General features: G+C 42.7%; 1 pseudogene; it reads right to left on the bottom strand.

The window, feature by feature from the left end:
- Window positions 1-4,808: 4,808 nt before the first annotated feature.
- The window catches only part of LOC119307496, an 18,173-nt pseudogene continuing 2,974 nt past the window's right edge, over window positions 4,809-20,007 (bottom strand).

Here is a 20,007-nt window from a genome sequence, read left to right as displayed (position 1 = left end):
TCATCAATTGGATAGGTGTAGCGATAGTTGTTGCTTAGACGGTGGCTTCAGTCTTACTATTGTATGACTTTGTAAGGTCTTGTGAGAATAATTAATAAAGTGGCCGTATGCATCGCCCAGATACAGAGGTCAGGGGTCATCCTCCTTTTCTAAAAAAAAGTCGAGGCTAGTCGCTAGACTAGACTAGTCTATGAGTCGCATTCTAGGTGTCAGAATAGAAATCTCGTGTAGACTAGTTCGCTGAGTCGAGGGGTCGAAGGACTAGTTGTGCACCTTGAGTCGTTCAACTCAAGTTTTTTTTTTTAAAAAAAATAGGGATTGGGAAGGGATAAGTGAGCCACCACCCTGCCCCCTTCCCTCCATTGCTTCTGCTCTCCCTAGATCTGCCCCTATTGTATGCTAGATGTTAAAGTTAATTCGTAGTGGAGATATGCATCAATATTTTAATCTTGAAGATTTAGAAGAATGATTACTGCAACATCGTGATGTTCTTGTTCAGTCATTGGTTCTGGCATCTAATCCTGAGATCTAGCAGTGTTATAATATTGATCACCACTTCTTGTCCTAATATGTCCATCTGAATTGTATATACACGTAATCTTTCTTATAAAGTGTCATAGAATGTTTCTTACATACAGTAGTTGAAAACCTCATGTACAGCCTAGCATAAGTGAGCATTTAGAGTAATTGACTAAAATTCATGCCAAATGAGGCTCAATAATGCTTGACTAACAGAAAATCCCAGTAGAACTCTAGGTCAGGCTGGGACCTCCCAGTATTGGAAATCTATGTACTTGTTCTCACTTTGCAGCAGCTGGAATTAGGAAAGTTTGATGGATCAAAATTACTTTATCACAGTGTAATAGGCTGACTTGCTGGCCAAATAAACTGGCCTGCTAATCAAAATAGTGTCTTCTTTGACTATCTACAAATATTATGGGTAAAATAAGATGTAAGCATTGTTTAGTTTTCTAACAAGAGAACAATAACATGGAGGGCGAGTAACAGACCTTTCGTACTCGGCACACTGAACTCAGTACATGTGCGATTGTCGACTGCTACTTTCTTGATTAACTACATAGCAAAAGTGGAAAGAAGAAAAGGAGGTGAATATAACTCTACTGGTTATGACTTGTGAGCATGTCATGATCTCTTAGTGTAACAAGCGATTTTTTTACAATGCTGTTATAGGTCAAGAAACAACAAAATTGATCAGGAGAATTAGATGGTGCAACAGACATGCAGGTTATTTGGCGTCACAGAAGTGTTTACGGTTTCACATATTTAATGTTATACGATCTTTTTAGAGGGTTTATTAGGTTGTTGTAATTCTTGATGTTATCATGTAGGTGTGCATTTCTGCCCAGCATAGGATGGCGTACAAGGAGAATATGGAGTCACCAAGTGATCTGTAGTGAAGCTGTTTGGTTTAATTATTTAAGTTAGTGAACTAAGTAATACGCTTGTAAATATATGTATATTAAGGTCATGTTAATTCCTAGACCAAGATGGCAGCATATGATGCACCTTTATTTGTTGACATGCTTCTGATCCAGCGACCTTTTGATGCTATGAATGATTTTTGGCAATTTGCCATCCCTCACAATTTGCTAGCTTGTACTATTGTTTGTTGAGATGGATTTTTTGTCAAGATTTCTGCTAAATATTTTGATCATCGAAAATTTCATATGTGAATACAGGAATGAAAAATGGGTTCATGCTGATCACATGCCAATATATTCATTATGAAATAAAATTGATGGCGACCTGAAGGCTCAAGATAAGAATGTTTCAAGTTGTTGCTTGCTGTACTGATGAGAGCTTACTTTAAATGTACTGAATTTTAGCATGTACTCCCTCCGTTCGGAATTACTCGTCCAAAAAATGAATGTATCTAGATGTATTTTACTTGTAGATACATCCATTTTAATCCATTTTTGTGACAAGTAATTCCGAACGGAAGGAGTACTACGCTTTATTTGTTCAGCTGGGAACATTCATTTTTGTGTTGATTGATCACATGTAAAGTAACAGAACAAGGCCTAAATGATGTGGTTTAAGTTTGATTAATTCACACGTCTTGTTTTGAATCAGATAATCAGCTGGTATAGTGTTCGTACTTGTTGGTAGAAACTGATGATGTTGATGTTGGGGACAAATGCATAGGTCTGTTGTGCTTTCACAAAGATGGGCTGTTTTCAAGGGGGGCACATGCAAATGTACCAAGGGGGCATGTGTAAATAATAAGTGAGCTGATCCTGTCCCTTGCATGTAGATCCAAGGCACCACAGAGTCCCGTAGCAGGGTATCATGTGATGGCCCGTATCACTTGATATTTTCCCTTACCCCCTCCCCCCTGCCCTCTTCCTTATTTCGTTTTGTTTGCTTCAGTTTCTAGATCCTTAAATCTGAAATGCAATGTCTACGCCGGAAATATCTCAAGTATTGTATTAGCAGCTGCAGCTCAGGCCAATGAGCAATATGATCCATCGAAGGATCCTGCAAGAAGCCAACTAGGAGCAAGGATCCAACATGGAAATATGCTTATTGGCCTAATCTGCAGGACAAATTGACGCTCCAATGCACTTTCTATGGTATATACTACTCCCTCCGTAAACTAACATAAGAGCATTTAGAATATTAAAGTAGTGATTTAAACGGTCTTATATTAGTTTACAGAGGGAGTACATATTAATACCAGGTTTTAGTAATTGATTACTGCAAGTTGTGAACTACAGTACCATGTTGACTAGTCTAGTAGTAGTCTAGACTAGTCATGAACTCACGATTAGTCTATGAGTCTCAACCTTCGGACGACTCATCGACTCGTAAAGGTTGGTTTAGTCTAGCTGGGAAGCGCTAGGGATCCGTGCTTCCTATCAGACCAGTGCTAAGCTGTACGATGGGATGTAGGATGGCCGTTGGATCTACTGCTAGGCCGTGCATGGTTGTTTGATTGCTTCCTAATAACTGCTTCTTCTTAGCATGCACGGCACCCTCGCTAACCACTCTGTTGTAGTGTGTAGTTATGTCTATCCTAAAACATGAAGCCATCAGACTGCATGCAATCAAAGTTTGATTCCAATTGTTCAGAAGAGAAGTTTGATTCCAATTCAATCTAAAAAGAGTTTGATTTCGATTCACGTAAAAAAAAGTTTGCTACATTGATGAGACCCTCGAGTATTGAGATTTTACATTCTTCACATGATTTATTTCTCACATATATGCTTCCATCAAATCAATAATTTGCTTCAACAAATAGCCAAAGTAATTTCAATCTAACAGAAATTCATTAGGAAATATGTGCCCATTATAAATTTTTACCTTGTATCCCCAATGAAGCAAGAACTTGTTTCTAGCTACCAAAAAATTTGCTTCCACTGAAAGTTACATTTCCATCGATGGGAAACAATTAAATTTAATTCCACTCAAACATAAAATGGTTTTCCAGGGTAGCACCTGATTGTTTTCAAACAAACAAAAGTTTGTTTCTAAAGAAAAAGGAACACGCTTCCATCCGTATATTTGAAGTTCAAAAGTTCAAACAGACAAAAGTTTGCTTCTTAAGCAAATGTAGTGTCATATTTGAAGTTTTCATTACAGGTTGGATGAAAACATGCTATATACAAGATACATGGAAGATGATATGATATACACACATGGGTTCAAATTGAAGCATAGGAAAATGAATATTAAACCACACCTATAAATGTTTGGCAACCGGATGTTTTGACTCACGAACATATTGATTGATTTCTTTTTGGCATTTGGAAGCAAAATAGGTAGAGCCCAGAAGCATCTTTATAACAATTTAGATGCTATGGAACTAGGAGGCATGGACATTGTAGTTAGGATATATCTACAATTGGGTGGAAGCATGGAAATTTGAAATCAAGTCGAAAACTAATATTACAGTCAAGATTGGGAAACATGTTAATTTGATCTGCATTAGAAATTAAAAAAATCCTAAATGAAATAGTGATTCATTACACATCGGATATAACATAATTACGCTCAACGAAATTCATCAAACCATGCCTTGCATCTAGAGTAACACAAATCAAATCAAGTGTTGAAAAATGAATCAAACCCGAGTTCGGGTGAGTATATAACAGGGGGCGATGGCTGGGATATGCGTGCATCTTCTTTACCGAGCCAAACAGGGTGCCATCACGGTGGGATGAATGGTGACGGGGCAGGGTCTAGCCGAGAACCGGGCCGGCGATGGGGGCGACCCCGTTGACGATGAGAGCGGGGCTCGGCGGAGTATATAGGGGCGGGTCGCTGCAACGGCTACCAGGAGCAGTTGTAGACGTCCCAGAGGTTTGGGACAGAGCGGGGTGGTGGCGGAGGCAGCCATCGCGACGTGGGAGATCGGTGGGCTCGGGGCTGCGCTCGCCCCGTGGGTGCGAGATGCGTGGGCTAGATGGGTCAGGCAAGCGAGATTTACATTTTGCTACTTTTTGCTTCCCTCTCCTGTCCAGTAAGTGGTCCCCGCGCCCGCCCGGTCAATTTGGGAAGTCCGGTTGTACATGCTCCGAGGTGGTTGGAACCGGGCAGGCGAGATTTTCTCGGATCCAATTAAATTGGGCAGTTTGCTTAGAAGTATATCAGCCTTGGGATTAGGAAAGCATCGACGGCAAATGACCCGTCTGACAAAAGTCTCCAATCAGACTACTGAATATAAGTGTTTCCTTACAGTAGTCTAAAACAAAAGTCTCCAATCAGACTACTGAATATAAGTGTTTCCCTATAGTAGTCTAAAACAATTGCAACACGGTGACTTTCTTTAGTTTGTCCGGTTTCCGTTGTTACATTGTGTGCACGGGCTTGTATTAAACTAGCCATGCCTTTTCAGGTTCCACAACATCTTACAAAATTAAGACCACATCAAGATAAGCAATCACAAACTAACCATTACAAGCATAACACATACAGACACAGTAACATTTATTCGGGCCCAGGTAAATATCTCCTCTTCTACTGATGGAAGAGAACCATTCTAATTAGTTACATCATCTCTCGGGTAACCTATCGTACTTGTACTTCAGGAAATTTTGTATCAATACAAGTATAGCCCACAATAAGCATATAAGTGCTACATGCATGCTCATTTCCTCTATGTTTGTCTCTCAACTGGAACATGCATCAACTTGCCGTGAAACCACATGATCATTTGGTAGATCATCCTATTTATTATTTAACCTCTTCACCATATCATGAAGACGCTCAGCGACATCGGTCATCTCTGGTCTCTGATTGACGTCAAGATTTATACATTGCATAATCATCCCTACTAAATGACCAAGAATTTCTTGATCATCCTCTCGAAGTTCCTTATCCAGGAGCTCGGTCACAGACTTGTCCTTTGTGTAGGTATCAAGAAAGTTCCCGAGTAAATTGTTGTCAGAGTGAGAGGCTTTCTTTCTTGTAATGAGCTCCAAGAGCACAACTCCAAAATAGATATCACTCTTGGTGGTCAATTGTTCAGTTTGCCTATATACTGGATCAACATAAGCCCTGTCAAAAATGATATATCCAGTGTGTTGCATATCAGTGACCATTAACCTTGATATGCCAAAGTCTGAGATCTTCGGCATAAACTTTTCATTCAAAAGTATATTAGCTGGTTTAACATCACCATGGAGGATTGTTGTAGTTGTTTTTGAATGCATATAAGCTAGACCTTCTGCTGATTCTGCAGCAATTTGTAGACGTAGACCCAACTTTAGAGGCATATGGTTCTTGCCATGAAGAATATCGTCGAGGCTGCCCTTGGGCACAAATTCATAGATCAAAGTTGGCACTTTAAATTGTAGGCAACAACCTATGAGCTTGACAATGTTTTTGTGAATGACTCTAGACTGAATGATGATCTCATTTACAAACTGGTCATTCGTTGATTTGCGATTGATGGGTTCTTTCACAGCGACCACTTGTTTATCCTCAGTGTGCCCCATGGAAACCGTACCAAAGCGACCATTTCCAAGAATTTTCTTATTTTTCAGAATTTTCCTTATATCTTCCTTATTGAATAGCTTTATATTATTGATCTTTTCCAATATAGGTCCCCCATTCTTTTCAAAATTGTCTCTCATCCTTCTTTTCTCTTTGTGAAGAAGCCACAAGAACACCATAATAGCTATGATGAAAAGACCCCCTATGGCACCTGTATAACAAAAATATATAGACAATATTGGAACAAATTACCATTGACTTATTTTTAAAATAAATAAAGGAATGTCAAAAGTTTACTTGTGACAACAATTACCTTTTTACATGTGGTTGATCTAGAAAATAGCACATATAAAAAAGATGAGTTATAAGTTCTTAATATTGTATTGTAGTACTGATAATAGCGGGAGTGAAAATTACAGTAATAAATTGCTAATGTGTTTCCATTCTGAATATGAACTTCCAAGTGTCAGGCAAACTAATCAACGTAGTTAAGAAATGGTCACACCAATGGAATGAGTATACCCAATACTACGTAGCATCACATTTTTTTAGGCATTAATCTTTTTTTGAGAATCCTTTTTAGGCATTAATATGTTGTGTGTCTCTTAAGTGGGTTTATCAATCACCTTCTGATTTCTTACTCCCTTCATAAAACTTCAATGAGCCAGGCCAATGTCCGCCTTTCCCTGGCCGCAGCACCCAACGGGATGACCCATTTGGTCTGCCGTGCCCATATCCTTTTTTTTGCAATATTTGGCATATTTTCATCAAATGAGATATAAAACATATTGAGTGTTATTGGGTGAGTCCGGCAGAGTGGGCGGGCGTGGACGGGCCACCGATGAGCCCGAGCTAGCCCTGGCGGTCGCGGTTGCGACAATGGCCAGCTAGCGGAGTAACCCTAGCCAGAGGAAGGTCTGTTGCGCGGCTTTGGCGGCAATGACCTCGACTATATGGAATTAAGGTATAAGGGGCTAAATTTGAAGGGGTCTGCTAGAGGTGTCCTATCTCATCTTTCACGTTCGCTGGACCAGTAACCCCCTGGCACCGGATGAATATTTCTCAAGAAAGGCTCTTATAATTCTAGGTGGTGGGCACTTAGTAGTACAATAAGCATTGCTTTGAGAATTCGAAGTTGTCAAAGAAGAACAAGTATGTGAGGGTTGGGGATCACATACAGCAATGGGAGGTCTACTGCGTAAGGTTGGGTCGTTGTGGCCAAAGCTCTAGAAGGATAACAATTGACGCGAGCAGAGGATTTGCTTGCTTAGGGTTGCCCAAGATCACCTAGTTTTATTGTAAATCCGAGACCCGCTTCGGTACAACCCCCCTCACAAAACGTATAAAGGGTAATATGAACCTTTCACACACCATATTCATTTTTGTATGTATGATGGGTCATCGCTTCAACGTATATGCCGTACGGAGACCTCTTGTACAAGACCTTTTGATTTCCTACAGCGCACATTCTATAAGAACAAATAACACGTTTATATATAAAAAAATCTGATAAAAAACGGAACATTTCTTCAAAAAAATGTGAACAACTTGGAAATGTCGAATATTTCTTGGAAAGCAAATAATTTATAAAACTCCAAAAAATTGTTGAGAATTTTCGGGATTCCCTACGTTTCTTTAAAAAAACATGAACTGTTTATAAAGATACAAAAAAATTACAAATTTTAGAAATATATAAAAACACGACAAGGTTTCAAAAACAAGATTTGTATAAAGCACACAAACATTTCTTAAAACTTCGACCAAAATTTGGAAAAAGCAAACATTTTCTGGATGTGTGAACTTTTTTGGATGCGGGAACATTTTTCCAAATACAAATATTTTAATTTGTGAATATTTTTGACAATAGGACTATTTTTTTAACTTCTGATCTTTTTAAAGCCCGACAATTTTTTATATTCCTGAACATTTTTCAAACAAACAAATATGAAAATACGAGAAATTTTTTAAATTTGAACAGAATTTATTAACATGTATATTTTTTGAAAACGTGCACAATTTTGTAAAAATTGCAATCTCATTTAGAAATTTCCAACAGGCGCCTGACGGGAGCGATAGCATCGCCTAGTTGGTTCGAGTCCTAAATGTTTTTTTCCTTCTATTTTTTATTCTTTCTTTTTCCGTTAATTCATTTTTCTCCATTTTTAAATTTATATTCTTTTTGGAATCCAGTCAAAAAATTGAAATATTGTTTGGAATACCAAAATAACAGTTTTAAACAAATGTTTTAAATTATGGTTCAAAATAGTTTTTTCATAAATGATTTTTTCATGAACTTATATAAGCAATTCAAGGTACCATGCCAAGTTGTTTGAGTTTTCGACAATTTCTACAATTGTTAGAGTTTTTCTCGGCGAAAAATGGCCAATAAATTGTTGGACATGAGGCAACTTGCATATTGTGTCGGAAATCGTTCAAACCTGACATGGATGCCTATCATGGGCATGCCCGCCTGCTAGAAAAAGTTGAGATCATTTTATGCATGCACAAAAATAGACCATGCTCGACGGAGGTGTTTGCGTATGCTAGAAGAGTCCGTTTGAGAGCGGGTTTTTTTCGCATCCATCAAATGATCCCAAATTTTCCTTGAGCTTATATGACCATTTCAAGGTACCATGCCAAGTTGTTTGAGTTTTCGATAATTCTTGCATTTTCTCGGTGAAAAAGGGAGATAAATGGCCGAACGTGACACAACTTGCATACTGTGTCGAAAGTAGTGCAAATCTGGCATGAATATCTATCATATTCATGCGCACCAACTGGCAAAATTTGGGGTCATTTTAAGAATGTACAAAACTAGACCATGTTTAGTGGAGGGTGTACGGAAAGCCAGACTGTTGTCTGAGTGCACATTATTTCTCGACATCCTTGAAATGGCTCCAATTTTTTTTTCATGTCCTTGTATGATCAATTTGAGGCACCATGCAAAGTGTTTTGGTTTTTGACATTCTTTATGTTTTCTGGTATTTTCTCTGTGAAAAATGGCCGGACGTGACGCATCTTTGCATACTGTGTCGGAAATCCTTCAAACCTGGCAGGGATGCATACCATGGGTATGCCCATATTTTGGAAAAAATGGGATCATCTCATTTATGTTCAAAATAGACCATGTTCGACATAGGGTGTCCGAGTAGGCCAGAAGGTCCGTATGAGAGCATGTTTTTCGGCATCGTCAAATGTATCCATTTTTTTCCACGAGCTTATATGACCATTCAAGGCACTATGCCACATTGTTTGAGTTTTTGACAATTCTTGATTTTCTGGAGTTTTCTTGGTGAATAATGGCTGATTAATGGCCGGACGTGATGCAACTTGCATACGGTGTCAGAAATCATTCAAACCTGCCATGGACATGCGCACCTGTTGGCAAAAGTTGGGGTCATTTCATTTATGTACAAAGTTCGACCATGTTTCACGTTGGTTGTCCAGGTAGGCTAGAAGGGTCCATATCCGTAGTCCGAAAAAACCATCAGTTGAGAGGAGTGCGCCACACTAGGGCAGACTGGTCCATTCGTGAGCATGTAATTTTCTCTCATTAGAATGCTTTTATTATTTGCAATTTTCTTCATTATCAATCAACATGAATGTTTTATATGTCCTCACCATTTTCTTGAAATTTGTGAACAATTTTGGATGCTTCTGTTATTTATAATTTCCGTCATTATCAATCAACATGAACTTTTTTTTGTAACCCAAACATTTCTTAAATTTTTGAAAAGTTCACGAATTTGAAAAAAGGGAAAATAAATGCAATTTTTAAATAAAACCATTATATAACAGAAGAAAACCCAGTTTAAAAAATGCAAACACAACTGGTCAGGAAATTCACAAACTTACATTTGCCACATAAGCCAAAAAGGAAAGTGTTCAAGTTGTATTAAAAAATGTTCAAAATGTTAGTTCTTAAGTTTGCACACTCCTCATATCTCTTTGAAATTGTTCAAAATGTTGTTCATAAAATGTTCAACATTTTGAACTAACCTATCTCTTTAAAAATTTCAAATTGTTCATGCTTTTAGAAAATATTGTTCATTTTTTCATAAAAATGTTTATCCTTTTTTAGAAAAATGATGTTTTCAAAATGTGTTCAAGTTGTTCACAAAATTGTTGGATTTTCAAACATTATTTGATTTTTTAAATTTTATTCAGAATTTCCAACAAATGTTCGAAAAATTCGGAAATGTGTCCGGATTCTACGTTGGTGTTACCTTATTTTTTGAGAAGAACATGCTTTACTTTATTGCTCAATAGAACGAATTACAGGAATAATAGTAGTATCATAAGGGTGTAACAGCCATACATGGCGACCCTCCCCTAAATGTAAAGCATGTCGAGCTAAGCCATGAGCCTCCTTATTAGAGAGACGTTTCTCATGGACGAAAGAACAAGACTGAAACTGCCTACTCGAGTCGATGATCTCCTCCACAATTGGAGCGATTGTACCCATAGTGCCAGTATGTATGTCCTTGACCACCGCAAGGCAATCAGAAGCTACCTTCAAATGAGTAAGTGCAAGGTCCCTGGCTAATGCAATAGCCTTGCGGCATGCCAAAGCTTCCAGTATATGTGGATCGGTCATGCCATGGAATACCACCGATGCTGACCCAGCAAAAGTCCCTGATTGATCCCGGCAAACCGCACTTATGGCCCCGACAGGAGGTTGTTTACATATAGCAGCGTCGACATTAACCTTGTGATGACCCGCCGGTGGTGGAATCCACACAGGCGTCCGCTCTGGGGCTGTTCTCGACTTCGTTATTTCATGTGACATAGAAACAATACTCAAATCTGCCAGAAAGCGTTTGATAAATGAGTGAGTCCCCATGGGGCTCTGGTGCTCCCCTTCGTGGATCAGCTTACGCCGTGCACCCCATATAGCCCATAGTGTCACAGCTAGCTTCGTGAACTCGGAATGCGGCATCGATTCTTGCATACTGAAAAGCCAAGCCTTTGCATTCGGTTCTGCTGTTGCGATGATATGCTCAACCAACTCCGGGTCATCTAGCGCCCACACGCACCGCGCCATTGTGCACGTTATGAGTGAGTGCATCCATGAGTCCTCCTCTCCACAGATGGCACACCGCGACGATGTGGACATATTACGATGACGAAGTACATCCGCCGTGGGTATAGAGCATTGTGCAAGTCTCCACAGGAATACCTTTAGTTTTGACGGCACTGCAACCTTCCAGATATTGGACCAGCTGGCTTCCTCTCTCTGCCTGTCAGCCGGGCCGGATCGTCCTTCGAGCCAAGCCTCCCGCCTGAGCTTCGTGTTGATTAGCATCCGATATGCCGAGCGGACGGAGAAGGCACCCTTATGTTCATGAGCCCAAGCCCAAGAATCTCTGCAGTGTCTTGTGGCTAGAGGAATATTGAGGATCACCTCCGCATCAATTGGAAGGAAAGTTGCACGAACTACGTCCTGCTTCCACCTGGCATTTGCGCTGTCAATGAGTTCAGACACGAACTGCGGCCGATGTTGGCTCAAGCATACTATAGGTCTGAGTGACGCCTCTTTGTGTATCCAGTTATGCTGCCATATCAATGTATCCCGACCATCACCTATGCGTTTGATGAGACCCTGCGATAGGATCTCCTTGCCCTCCACGATCGCTCGCCAAATTTGTGATGGTTGGTTACCTAGGGATGCATCAAGAAAGTCTGTCGTTGGAAAGTAGCGCGCTTTCAGAATTTTTGCACTTAGGGATTCAGGTGTTTGTAGGATTCTCCACGCTTGTCTTGCCAGCGGAGCGAGGTTAAATAGCTCGATGTCTCGAAAACCCAATCCACCTTCATATTTCGGCCTTGTCATCTTCTCCCAGGAGACCCAATTTGTCTTCCTTTCGCCCCGTTTACTCCCCCACCAGAACTTCCGTATGATGGAGTTGATATGAAGATAGAGGCCTCGAGGTAGCTTAAAACAAGCTATAGAGTATACCGGGATAGATTGAGTGACAGACTTTATAAGTACTTCTTTTCCTCCGGATGACAATACCTTTTCCATCCATCCCTTTACTTTGTTCCAGACTCTATCCTTCAAATATTTGAAAGCCCCATTTTTGCTGCTCCCTACATCCGTAGGCATGCCCAAGTACTTCTCTGATAGACTCTCATTATGAACATTCAAGGTAGTTTTCATGCTCTCTTTAACACCCTGCGAGCAGCCTTTGCTAAAAAACACTGAAGATTTGTCCAAGTTTATTTTCTGTCCAGAAGCATTACAGTATGATTCCAACAAAGAGGATACCTGAATAGCTCCCTCAACACTAGCCTTGACGAACAGCAGGCTGTCATCTGCGAAAAGAAGGTGGCTTACCGGCGGAGCCGTATCTGCCACTCTGATCCCATGCACTGGAGATGACTCTGTCTAGTTTTTTAAAAGGCTCGAAAGGCCCTCTGCTGCCAACAAGAATAGGTAAGGTGATATTGGATCCCCCTGTCGGAGTCCTCGTGAAGGTGTAAATTTCTCAAGTCTTTTTCCATTGAACATAACCGAGAATTTGACTGAACATACCGTCCTCATAACTGAGTTGACCCAAGCCGGTGCAAAACCCAGTTTGGACATGATAGCACAGAGGTAGTCCCACTCCAAACGGTCTTAGGCCTTCATCATGTCAAGTTTAAGGGCACAAAACCCATTCCTCTTAGATCTATTCCTCTTCATAAAATTTAAACACTCATACGCGGAGATGATATTATCCGTGATAAGCCTTCCCGCCACAAAGGCCGATTGCTCCTCCGATATGATCATAGGAAGGATGGTCTTGAGCCTGTTTGCCATAACTTTCGATGCAATCTTATAGAGTACATTACATAGACTTATAGGGCGAAACTGTGATAGAAGTGTGGGATTTGTTACCTTGGGGATGAGGACGAGGATAGTATCATTCAGCTCCTCCACATCTTCCTCACCCCTTAGGATTTTCAAGATGATAGTAGCCACTTCATCCCCGCAGAGCTCCCAATTTCTCTGGAAAAAATGCGCAGGGAACCCATCAGATCCTGGAGCTTTAGTAGGGGCCATCTGAAACAGTGCCATTTTAATTTCCTCTCTGCTGTACTCGCTCATCAGCCGCTGGTTCATCTCGTTTGTGACTTTGAGAGGAACCACGTCAATTACTTCATGCATATTCATTGTCCCCTCTGACGTGAACAGATTTTTGTAGAAGGCCATGACCATGCACTCCATCTCTGTTGCATCTTCTACTGTAGTTCCATCATGTCTCAGCAGACATTTTATGTTGTTCTTAAGGCGCCGCCTGCTGGCCCGTAGGTGAAAGAACTTGGTGTTCTTATCACCCGCCGCCAGCCATGTTATTCGCGATCTCTGACGCCACATTACCTCCTCTCTGTGATAGAGCTCGATCAGGCGATCTTTTACTTTCTCTTCCTGACGAGTAGGTGCCGTCCTTGACGGGTCAGCACGCATGCTCTCTAGCTGAAGCTTTAGAGATCGAATCTCCTCCTTCACACTGCCAAACGTAGTTCGGTCCCAGTGTTTCAGATTTGTTGAGAGCGTTTTAATTTTTGCACATAGTTCCGCAACCATGGTTGCTCCTGGGCCTTGCCAGTGTTGTTCAATTATCGCCTGGAAACCCTCGTGAGATTCCCACATCATCTCATATCTGAAGGGTCTAGCTTGCCGTGGCTGATCATCTACCGGTGATAGTTGTAGCAATATCGGTATGTGGTCCGATGTGGTGGCAGATTTGTGAGATAAAACTGCTCCTGGATACATGCTGGACCACGATGGGGTGGCAAGTGCCCTATCAAGACGCACTCGCGTGTATGTTCCTCCGGCTACTCTCTTTTCAAACGTCCAGTTGTTTCCCGAGAAGCCTAGATCAATAAGGCCACATGTGTCAACAGCATCCCTAAAACCATTCACCTGTGTCATGCACCGATGACCAATCCCGTCATGTTCATTCAGACTCAGTACTTCATTGAAATCACCGAAACACAACCATGGCAGACCGTCATCCTCAGCGAGAGATCTCAACATGTCCCAAGTCTTGCCTCTATCACTGACTTGTGCTTCACCGTACATCACTGTGAGCCGCCATGGAGAACCACCAGGCAAAGTAACATGAGCATCTATGTGATAAGCAGAGTAACCAAAATTTTCAATCTTTATTTCATTATTCCAAAAAATACCGAGACCACCACTCCTACCAGAGCTACTAACAGCAAATGAATTATCATAACCTAGGGTGCTTGCTAAGTTTTCCACTCTATCTCTCGGGAGTTGAGTTTCAACAATACAAAGCACCAACGGGGCAAACTGCCTCGCGAAATCGCGAAGCTCTCGAACTGTCGCGGGTTTGCCCGCCCCGCGACAGTTCCAGCATGAGAGACTCATTGGACCCGGCGGCGCTCCTCAGAGGAGCCCGCCACGCTGTCCATATTGCTTTTGTTTGGGGAACTACCTTGCTTTTGCTTCTTTCTATCCCTTGGGGTAACATAAGGTGGTGGAGGAGGAGGGACAACACTGGCCCCTTGCACAGATGCATCAAGCGAGCCACCTCTGATGCTCTCATCAGCCTGCTCATCCATGTTCAACTTGCGACTAACCGTGGTCTGTGGCCGGACGGTCCCAACATCAACGCTCTTGTCCTTGAGAGGGCTCTCAGCCGTATCTTTGAGATCATCATCACCATCTTTGTCAATTTCCTCACCTAGACCGGCGTCCTCCGATGATCGTTTCTTGGCTCCATTGTTTCTTCCGCGGCCGCCACCACGGGCACGTCCACGTCCTCGTGTGGAATTCCCCCTGTTCCAGCTCGGGTCACGGTTCTGGTTATCCGGCATGGCTCTCCTGGTTGCTTTCATCCACTCCCCGTATTCAACCTCCTCGGGGCTGTGAACCCCATCGCCGCACTCTTCCATGGAATGGCCTAGGACGCCACAGACTTCATAGAAGAAGCCCATCTTCTCATATCTTACTGGCAAGAGAATTCGCCCTTCCCCTTTGATGTTCAATGGGGCAAACCGCACCAAAGGATCAGCTAGTTTAATCTTCGCCCGGACCCTAACATAGTTGGCTTCAAAGACTCGGTTAGGGTTCATCTCCACGCTCTTCACCTGACCTATGCGACGAGCCAGTTGGTCTAAAATTATCTCCTTCCTGTAGAGCTCCGGGGTATCATGAATCTGCGCCCACACATGGACTCGGTCGAGCTGAACTAGATCTGGTTTACCTTTGCCATCATACTCTTTAATTGCCACCATAAGTCCCCTATAGATCCAAGGGCCCTGGTGCATAACTCTGTTCCAATCACCTAAGCAGAAAAGTTGGACGATGAACAGATTGTTATCTGCCTCGCGGATATCTGGCTCGTGGGCAAGTCTCCATGCGAAAATCATTGTGTTCTTGAAGGACTCGGCACTGAAGTACTTCGTCGTGTTCACCCGTGCTACCGCTAGCCACCGGGACTCCTTGAACAGTTCTGCAATTTCCTCATCGCCAACGATCACGTCATCCAGCTCCGTCTCCTTCAGCTTCATGTTCCTCATCGCCGCTTCCAGGTCGATCGGAGTCTTCCCCTTCCTTCTACCTGAACTAGTACTCCCCCCTCCATTGGAAGAAGTCGCTCCTGCCATGGCTGCAGTTAACCCTAGATCGCCGCACCGCACCGAGGCCGGGTGGAAGGAGAAAGCCGACCCTTGATCAGCCCAAGCGCAGACGTGGGGTGGTTGGGATGCGCAGGCAGGTTATCCGGATCCTCGACGGCGACGAACGGCGCTGGAGTAGGAAAACCCTAGTCGCCGCGGCGGCTAGGGTAGGTATTAGTTCTTGTTTTGCCACGTTGGTGTTACCTATGTTCGGGATTTCTAGGGTAGAGGAAGTCCACTTTTGTAAGGCGACTGCTATTCCCTACGCCTGAATTAATAGTCAGTTTGTTAATCGATGAAAATTAATTTCAAGCAGTTAAGAGAAAGTTGTGGTCTGATTGGGCCATGGCCCATGCGCCATGCAACCAATATTTGCGTGTTTGGGCAGCAATGCATGCAGGAGCATTGATGGATGCGAGGAGGTTTGAGAATTAATTTACGGTAGTTAAAACCATTCAATCCTGGTCACTAATTGGGCAGATTCAAAACAAAAAAGTCGGCCTTGATGTGCCTTGGTTTTGGCAATACTGGGGTAGGCACAATAAATCCGGACAATGTAATTCTTAAGCTTGTACGTTCATAATTTTTCATAGACACTAATCATCTCAACCGGTTAGCCACTCACACTCACATGCAAGAGGTCCATGGTTTGATTCCTAGTATGTGCATGTACTTATTTTGTGATTTTTTACCTCCCGTGAACGGCCACAATCTCTAGTCTTTACATCGGTCACTAATGGGCCGGCCCAGTAAGCGTACAGTGTATACACTGGTGGACGTATTTAAAAAAATCAACCGCTCAAAAAAAAGACCATCCTACCCTTTCTTCGGCCACAGTCTCTAGTCTTTACATCGGTCACTAATGGGCCGGCCCAGTAGGCGTACAGCGTATACACTGGTGGACGCATTTAAAAAAATCAACCGCTCAAAAAAAAGACCATCCTACCCTTTCTTATGAAGGGGTATACACTGATACACTGATTCACTTCCGCTTCGGTATAACCCCGCTTCGGTATACACTGATTCACTTCCTCCGTCGATGTGTTCAGGGGGGTTATACCGAAGCTGAAGTGAATCCCCTATTTCTCCTCCCATGCTACCCATTGCCTAGATCCAATAAGCAATATGAACTGAATTGCAAGGGAAAAAAATGCTTTCATCATGCAACCATGAGATAGCTCGCAACTTGCTCTCGCCTTAATTAGTTCATTTACATGAAAATTAACAGTTAAATTATGTGTCAGAAGCTTCCGTATTCTGAAGAAGTGACGGATGAACAAATCAAGGCATGCAATCTGCAAATATATAGAGGATGCAAAGAAAATAGAGAATTGAAGATAGTAAAAATGTATTGGATGCACAATAACACTTTTGCATTAATGGTACAGTATACTGCATGCAGTTGACATACATACCTACGATGATCTTTGCTCCGAGTGGTAAATTTTGGCTGCAACGTTCTTTGAAGGGATTAGGACTATTTGTGTGCTTGGGGCATGTGCATTCGTAAGAACCTTCTTTGTTCTCGCAGTCTCCCTTGCAAGGATAGTGGTCAAGATGCTCACACTCATTTATATCTACATTATTTATCAAAATTAACCATCAGAACACACCATTGACCTGACCATGCATTCAGAATGTCGAAAGAATAACTATTTTCCCATCCAAACTAGTGATGATTTCCTTGATTTCACAATGTTCAAAAGGGAGAAATAAATACCAGATAATTTAGAAGTCATGAAATACTTAATACTGTAAGGATTAGAAAGACATGAATACAAATAGAAGTTGTCTGGTTGAACCACAGGAAAAATATAAGAGGCCCTGACTAAGTTCACAGGAAAAACATAAGAGGCCCATCGTGCAAACAAGTTTTATTTATAGGAACAATTCATAAGGAATAGGTTCCTCCAATATTCCTATGGAATTTCTTAGAACATAAGAGGCCCTGATTAAGTTCGCACAATTGAACGAAAAAGATACCACAAGCTGCATACTTTCTTGCTTGGGTTGGGGCAGGGGGTACAATGACTATGCTTTCCATCCATGTAACTGGAGCAACAGCATGGTGACTCTGCCAATATTTTAGCACTGCATATGAATGCATAATAGCCAAACTTTGATAGTTTTGTCACTCTTTTGTAGCTAAATGAAAGTTTTTCTTATCATAAAAATATAAGACATTCAAACTACTTCATGTAGATGTTCCTACAGAGGTGAATAAATTATAGGTAAATAGATAGTTGCTAGCTATCGAACTGGTGCGTTAGCCAAATATCCCAAAAGTGCGAACTGATGGAAAGGACTAGGCAACATTTTTTAACACCCCCCTCACGTCTCTAGGCTGTGGACGTACATGAAGACCTTAGACGTGGGATCAAGATTAGATCACAACTATTTTTTTATATTAAATAGTTCATTGGCCAGGATTTAATCCTGAGGCCTTGTGGCTCTAATACCATATTGAACCGATGCGCTAGCCAAATTTGTCAAAAATCCGAACTGATGGAAAGGACTAGACACGTATTTTAACACTAGCAAAGTCTGCTACTTTGTAGTATTTATTTTGAAAACCTTAAAAACCTACTACGTTTTGTGGGATCTTTTCAAAACTTCTCGATATACTAACTTTATTAATGTCGTCAAGAACTTGGTGCAATATGATATTATTGAACTAGATGGTCTCACACTCCTAAATATACAAGTGACACTGCCAATATGTAGAACACGAACATTATATTATGTTCTCTTTGACAGTGTTAAGTTTTATAAACCAAATTTATATATGAAAAATTGGTTGTACAAACACCACATCATTTCCGAATAATAGAACATCTTGTTTCTAAAACAAAATATTCATAATTCTATGTAGTGCAAACATCATGTCGTTTCAAAATAAATTATACCGATGTATTTTCAGAAAGTGTACACACATATATAACAATCGGTATGTCTTGACAACCGTTTCTAAAGCGATAGTGTCCCCTAGATTCTCGGAACTGCACCTAAATAATTCAGTCATAATTGTACCGAGACATACTATATCACAGCTAGTGGTTTTCAATACTATACCTAAATAGATAATAATTAATATATCACCACAACTGTATCTAAACATTTCACATTCAATACATTACAATTGCAGCTAAACAACGTCGATACCAGCAAAATTGATACACCGAATATGAGCATATCATAACCTCATGAGAGGTGAACAATATATTAATTTCATGAACTATCTAGCGTGATCGTCCATCATCCGTCTACCTGGATGTCTGGATGACCCTCATAATTATCCTTTTTAGGGGATGAATTAATGTTGATTAAGTTGATAAGGTTGCCTAAATTTAGAAGTAAAATATTATTTTGCCTAGACAAATCAAAACGAAAAAAGTCCATTTTACTACCCTGAATAAAGTGGGTGGTTCACTTTATCCCCGATCTATTTTTTCTCTTCTTTTACCCCCCAAACAAACCCAAACCGGACAAAACACCCCCTCGGCTGGTTTTTCTCCACCCGCTGCTGATGTGGCACTAGTCAATGGCGGTTTTGACCTGGGTGGGGCCCTCTCTCTCTCTCTCTCTCTCTCTCTCTCTCTCTCCAACCGAAGGGACGGGCAGAGCGCCTAAAGCGAGCGGAGGCTGTAGGCGTCGCCATGCCTCTGGCGACAGGGAAGTGGCCGGGCGAGGCGCGGCCATGCGCGGGCAAGCGTGCAGGCGAGCGCGCGTGGAGGAAAGGCCGAGCGCAGCGTCCACGGGGATGCGGTAGGGGCGGCGAGGGGCTGCGGGGCAGGACGGACGGCGGGCAATCTGAGTGGCGCGGCGAGGAGCGGGCAGCCGCGGGGGCTCAGGCACGGCCCGGCGTCGGCGTGTGAGGGGAAGGGGCGGCCGGGCACCGGCTGACATGGGCAGTCGGCTGCGGTCAGCGACGTCGCGGGCTAGGCGATCGTGCGGACGGGGCGCAGCGGCGCGGCAGCACAACAGCAGAGGAGGCGCGCGCGCAAGGGCGGCCGGGGGGCTCGCAAGCAGCAGAGGAGCTCGGTAGGTGGAGGTGGCCGGCGAGCAGGCGAACGGGCGACGACGGCAGCAGACGCAGAAGCAGCATCACCGTGGGTGGGAGGGGAGGAGGAGCAGGGGGGCCCCGCTAGGGCGAGTGCAGCAGCAGAGCAAGCGGGCGAGCAGGGCGCCTAGCGCTTGCCGCGGGCGCGGCAGTGCGACGGTGAGCGTGAGCGCGTTTGGGCGAGCATGTGAGTGTAGCGAGGCGTGGCAGATGCGCTAGGGGCGGTGGCAACAGCAGCTAGGGGCGGTGGCAACAACAGCAGGACGATCAGCGCAGCAGTGGCGGTGAGGGCGAGCAGCGGCAAGGCGCAGTGGCGGAGCAGGACCCTGCGGAGAGAGAGAGAGAGAGAGAGAGAG

This window comes from Triticum dicoccoides, chromosome 5B (assembly GCF_002162155.2).
Source record: "Triticum dicoccoides isolate Atlit2015 ecotype Zavitan chromosome 5B, WEW_v2.0, whole genome shotgun sequence".
NCBI classification, from domain to species: domain Eukaryota; kingdom Viridiplantae; phylum Streptophyta; class Magnoliopsida; order Poales; family Poaceae; genus Triticum; species Triticum dicoccoides.
Note: the sequence above shows the minus strand (reverse complement) of the source record. Positions and strands in the feature narration are given on the sequence as shown.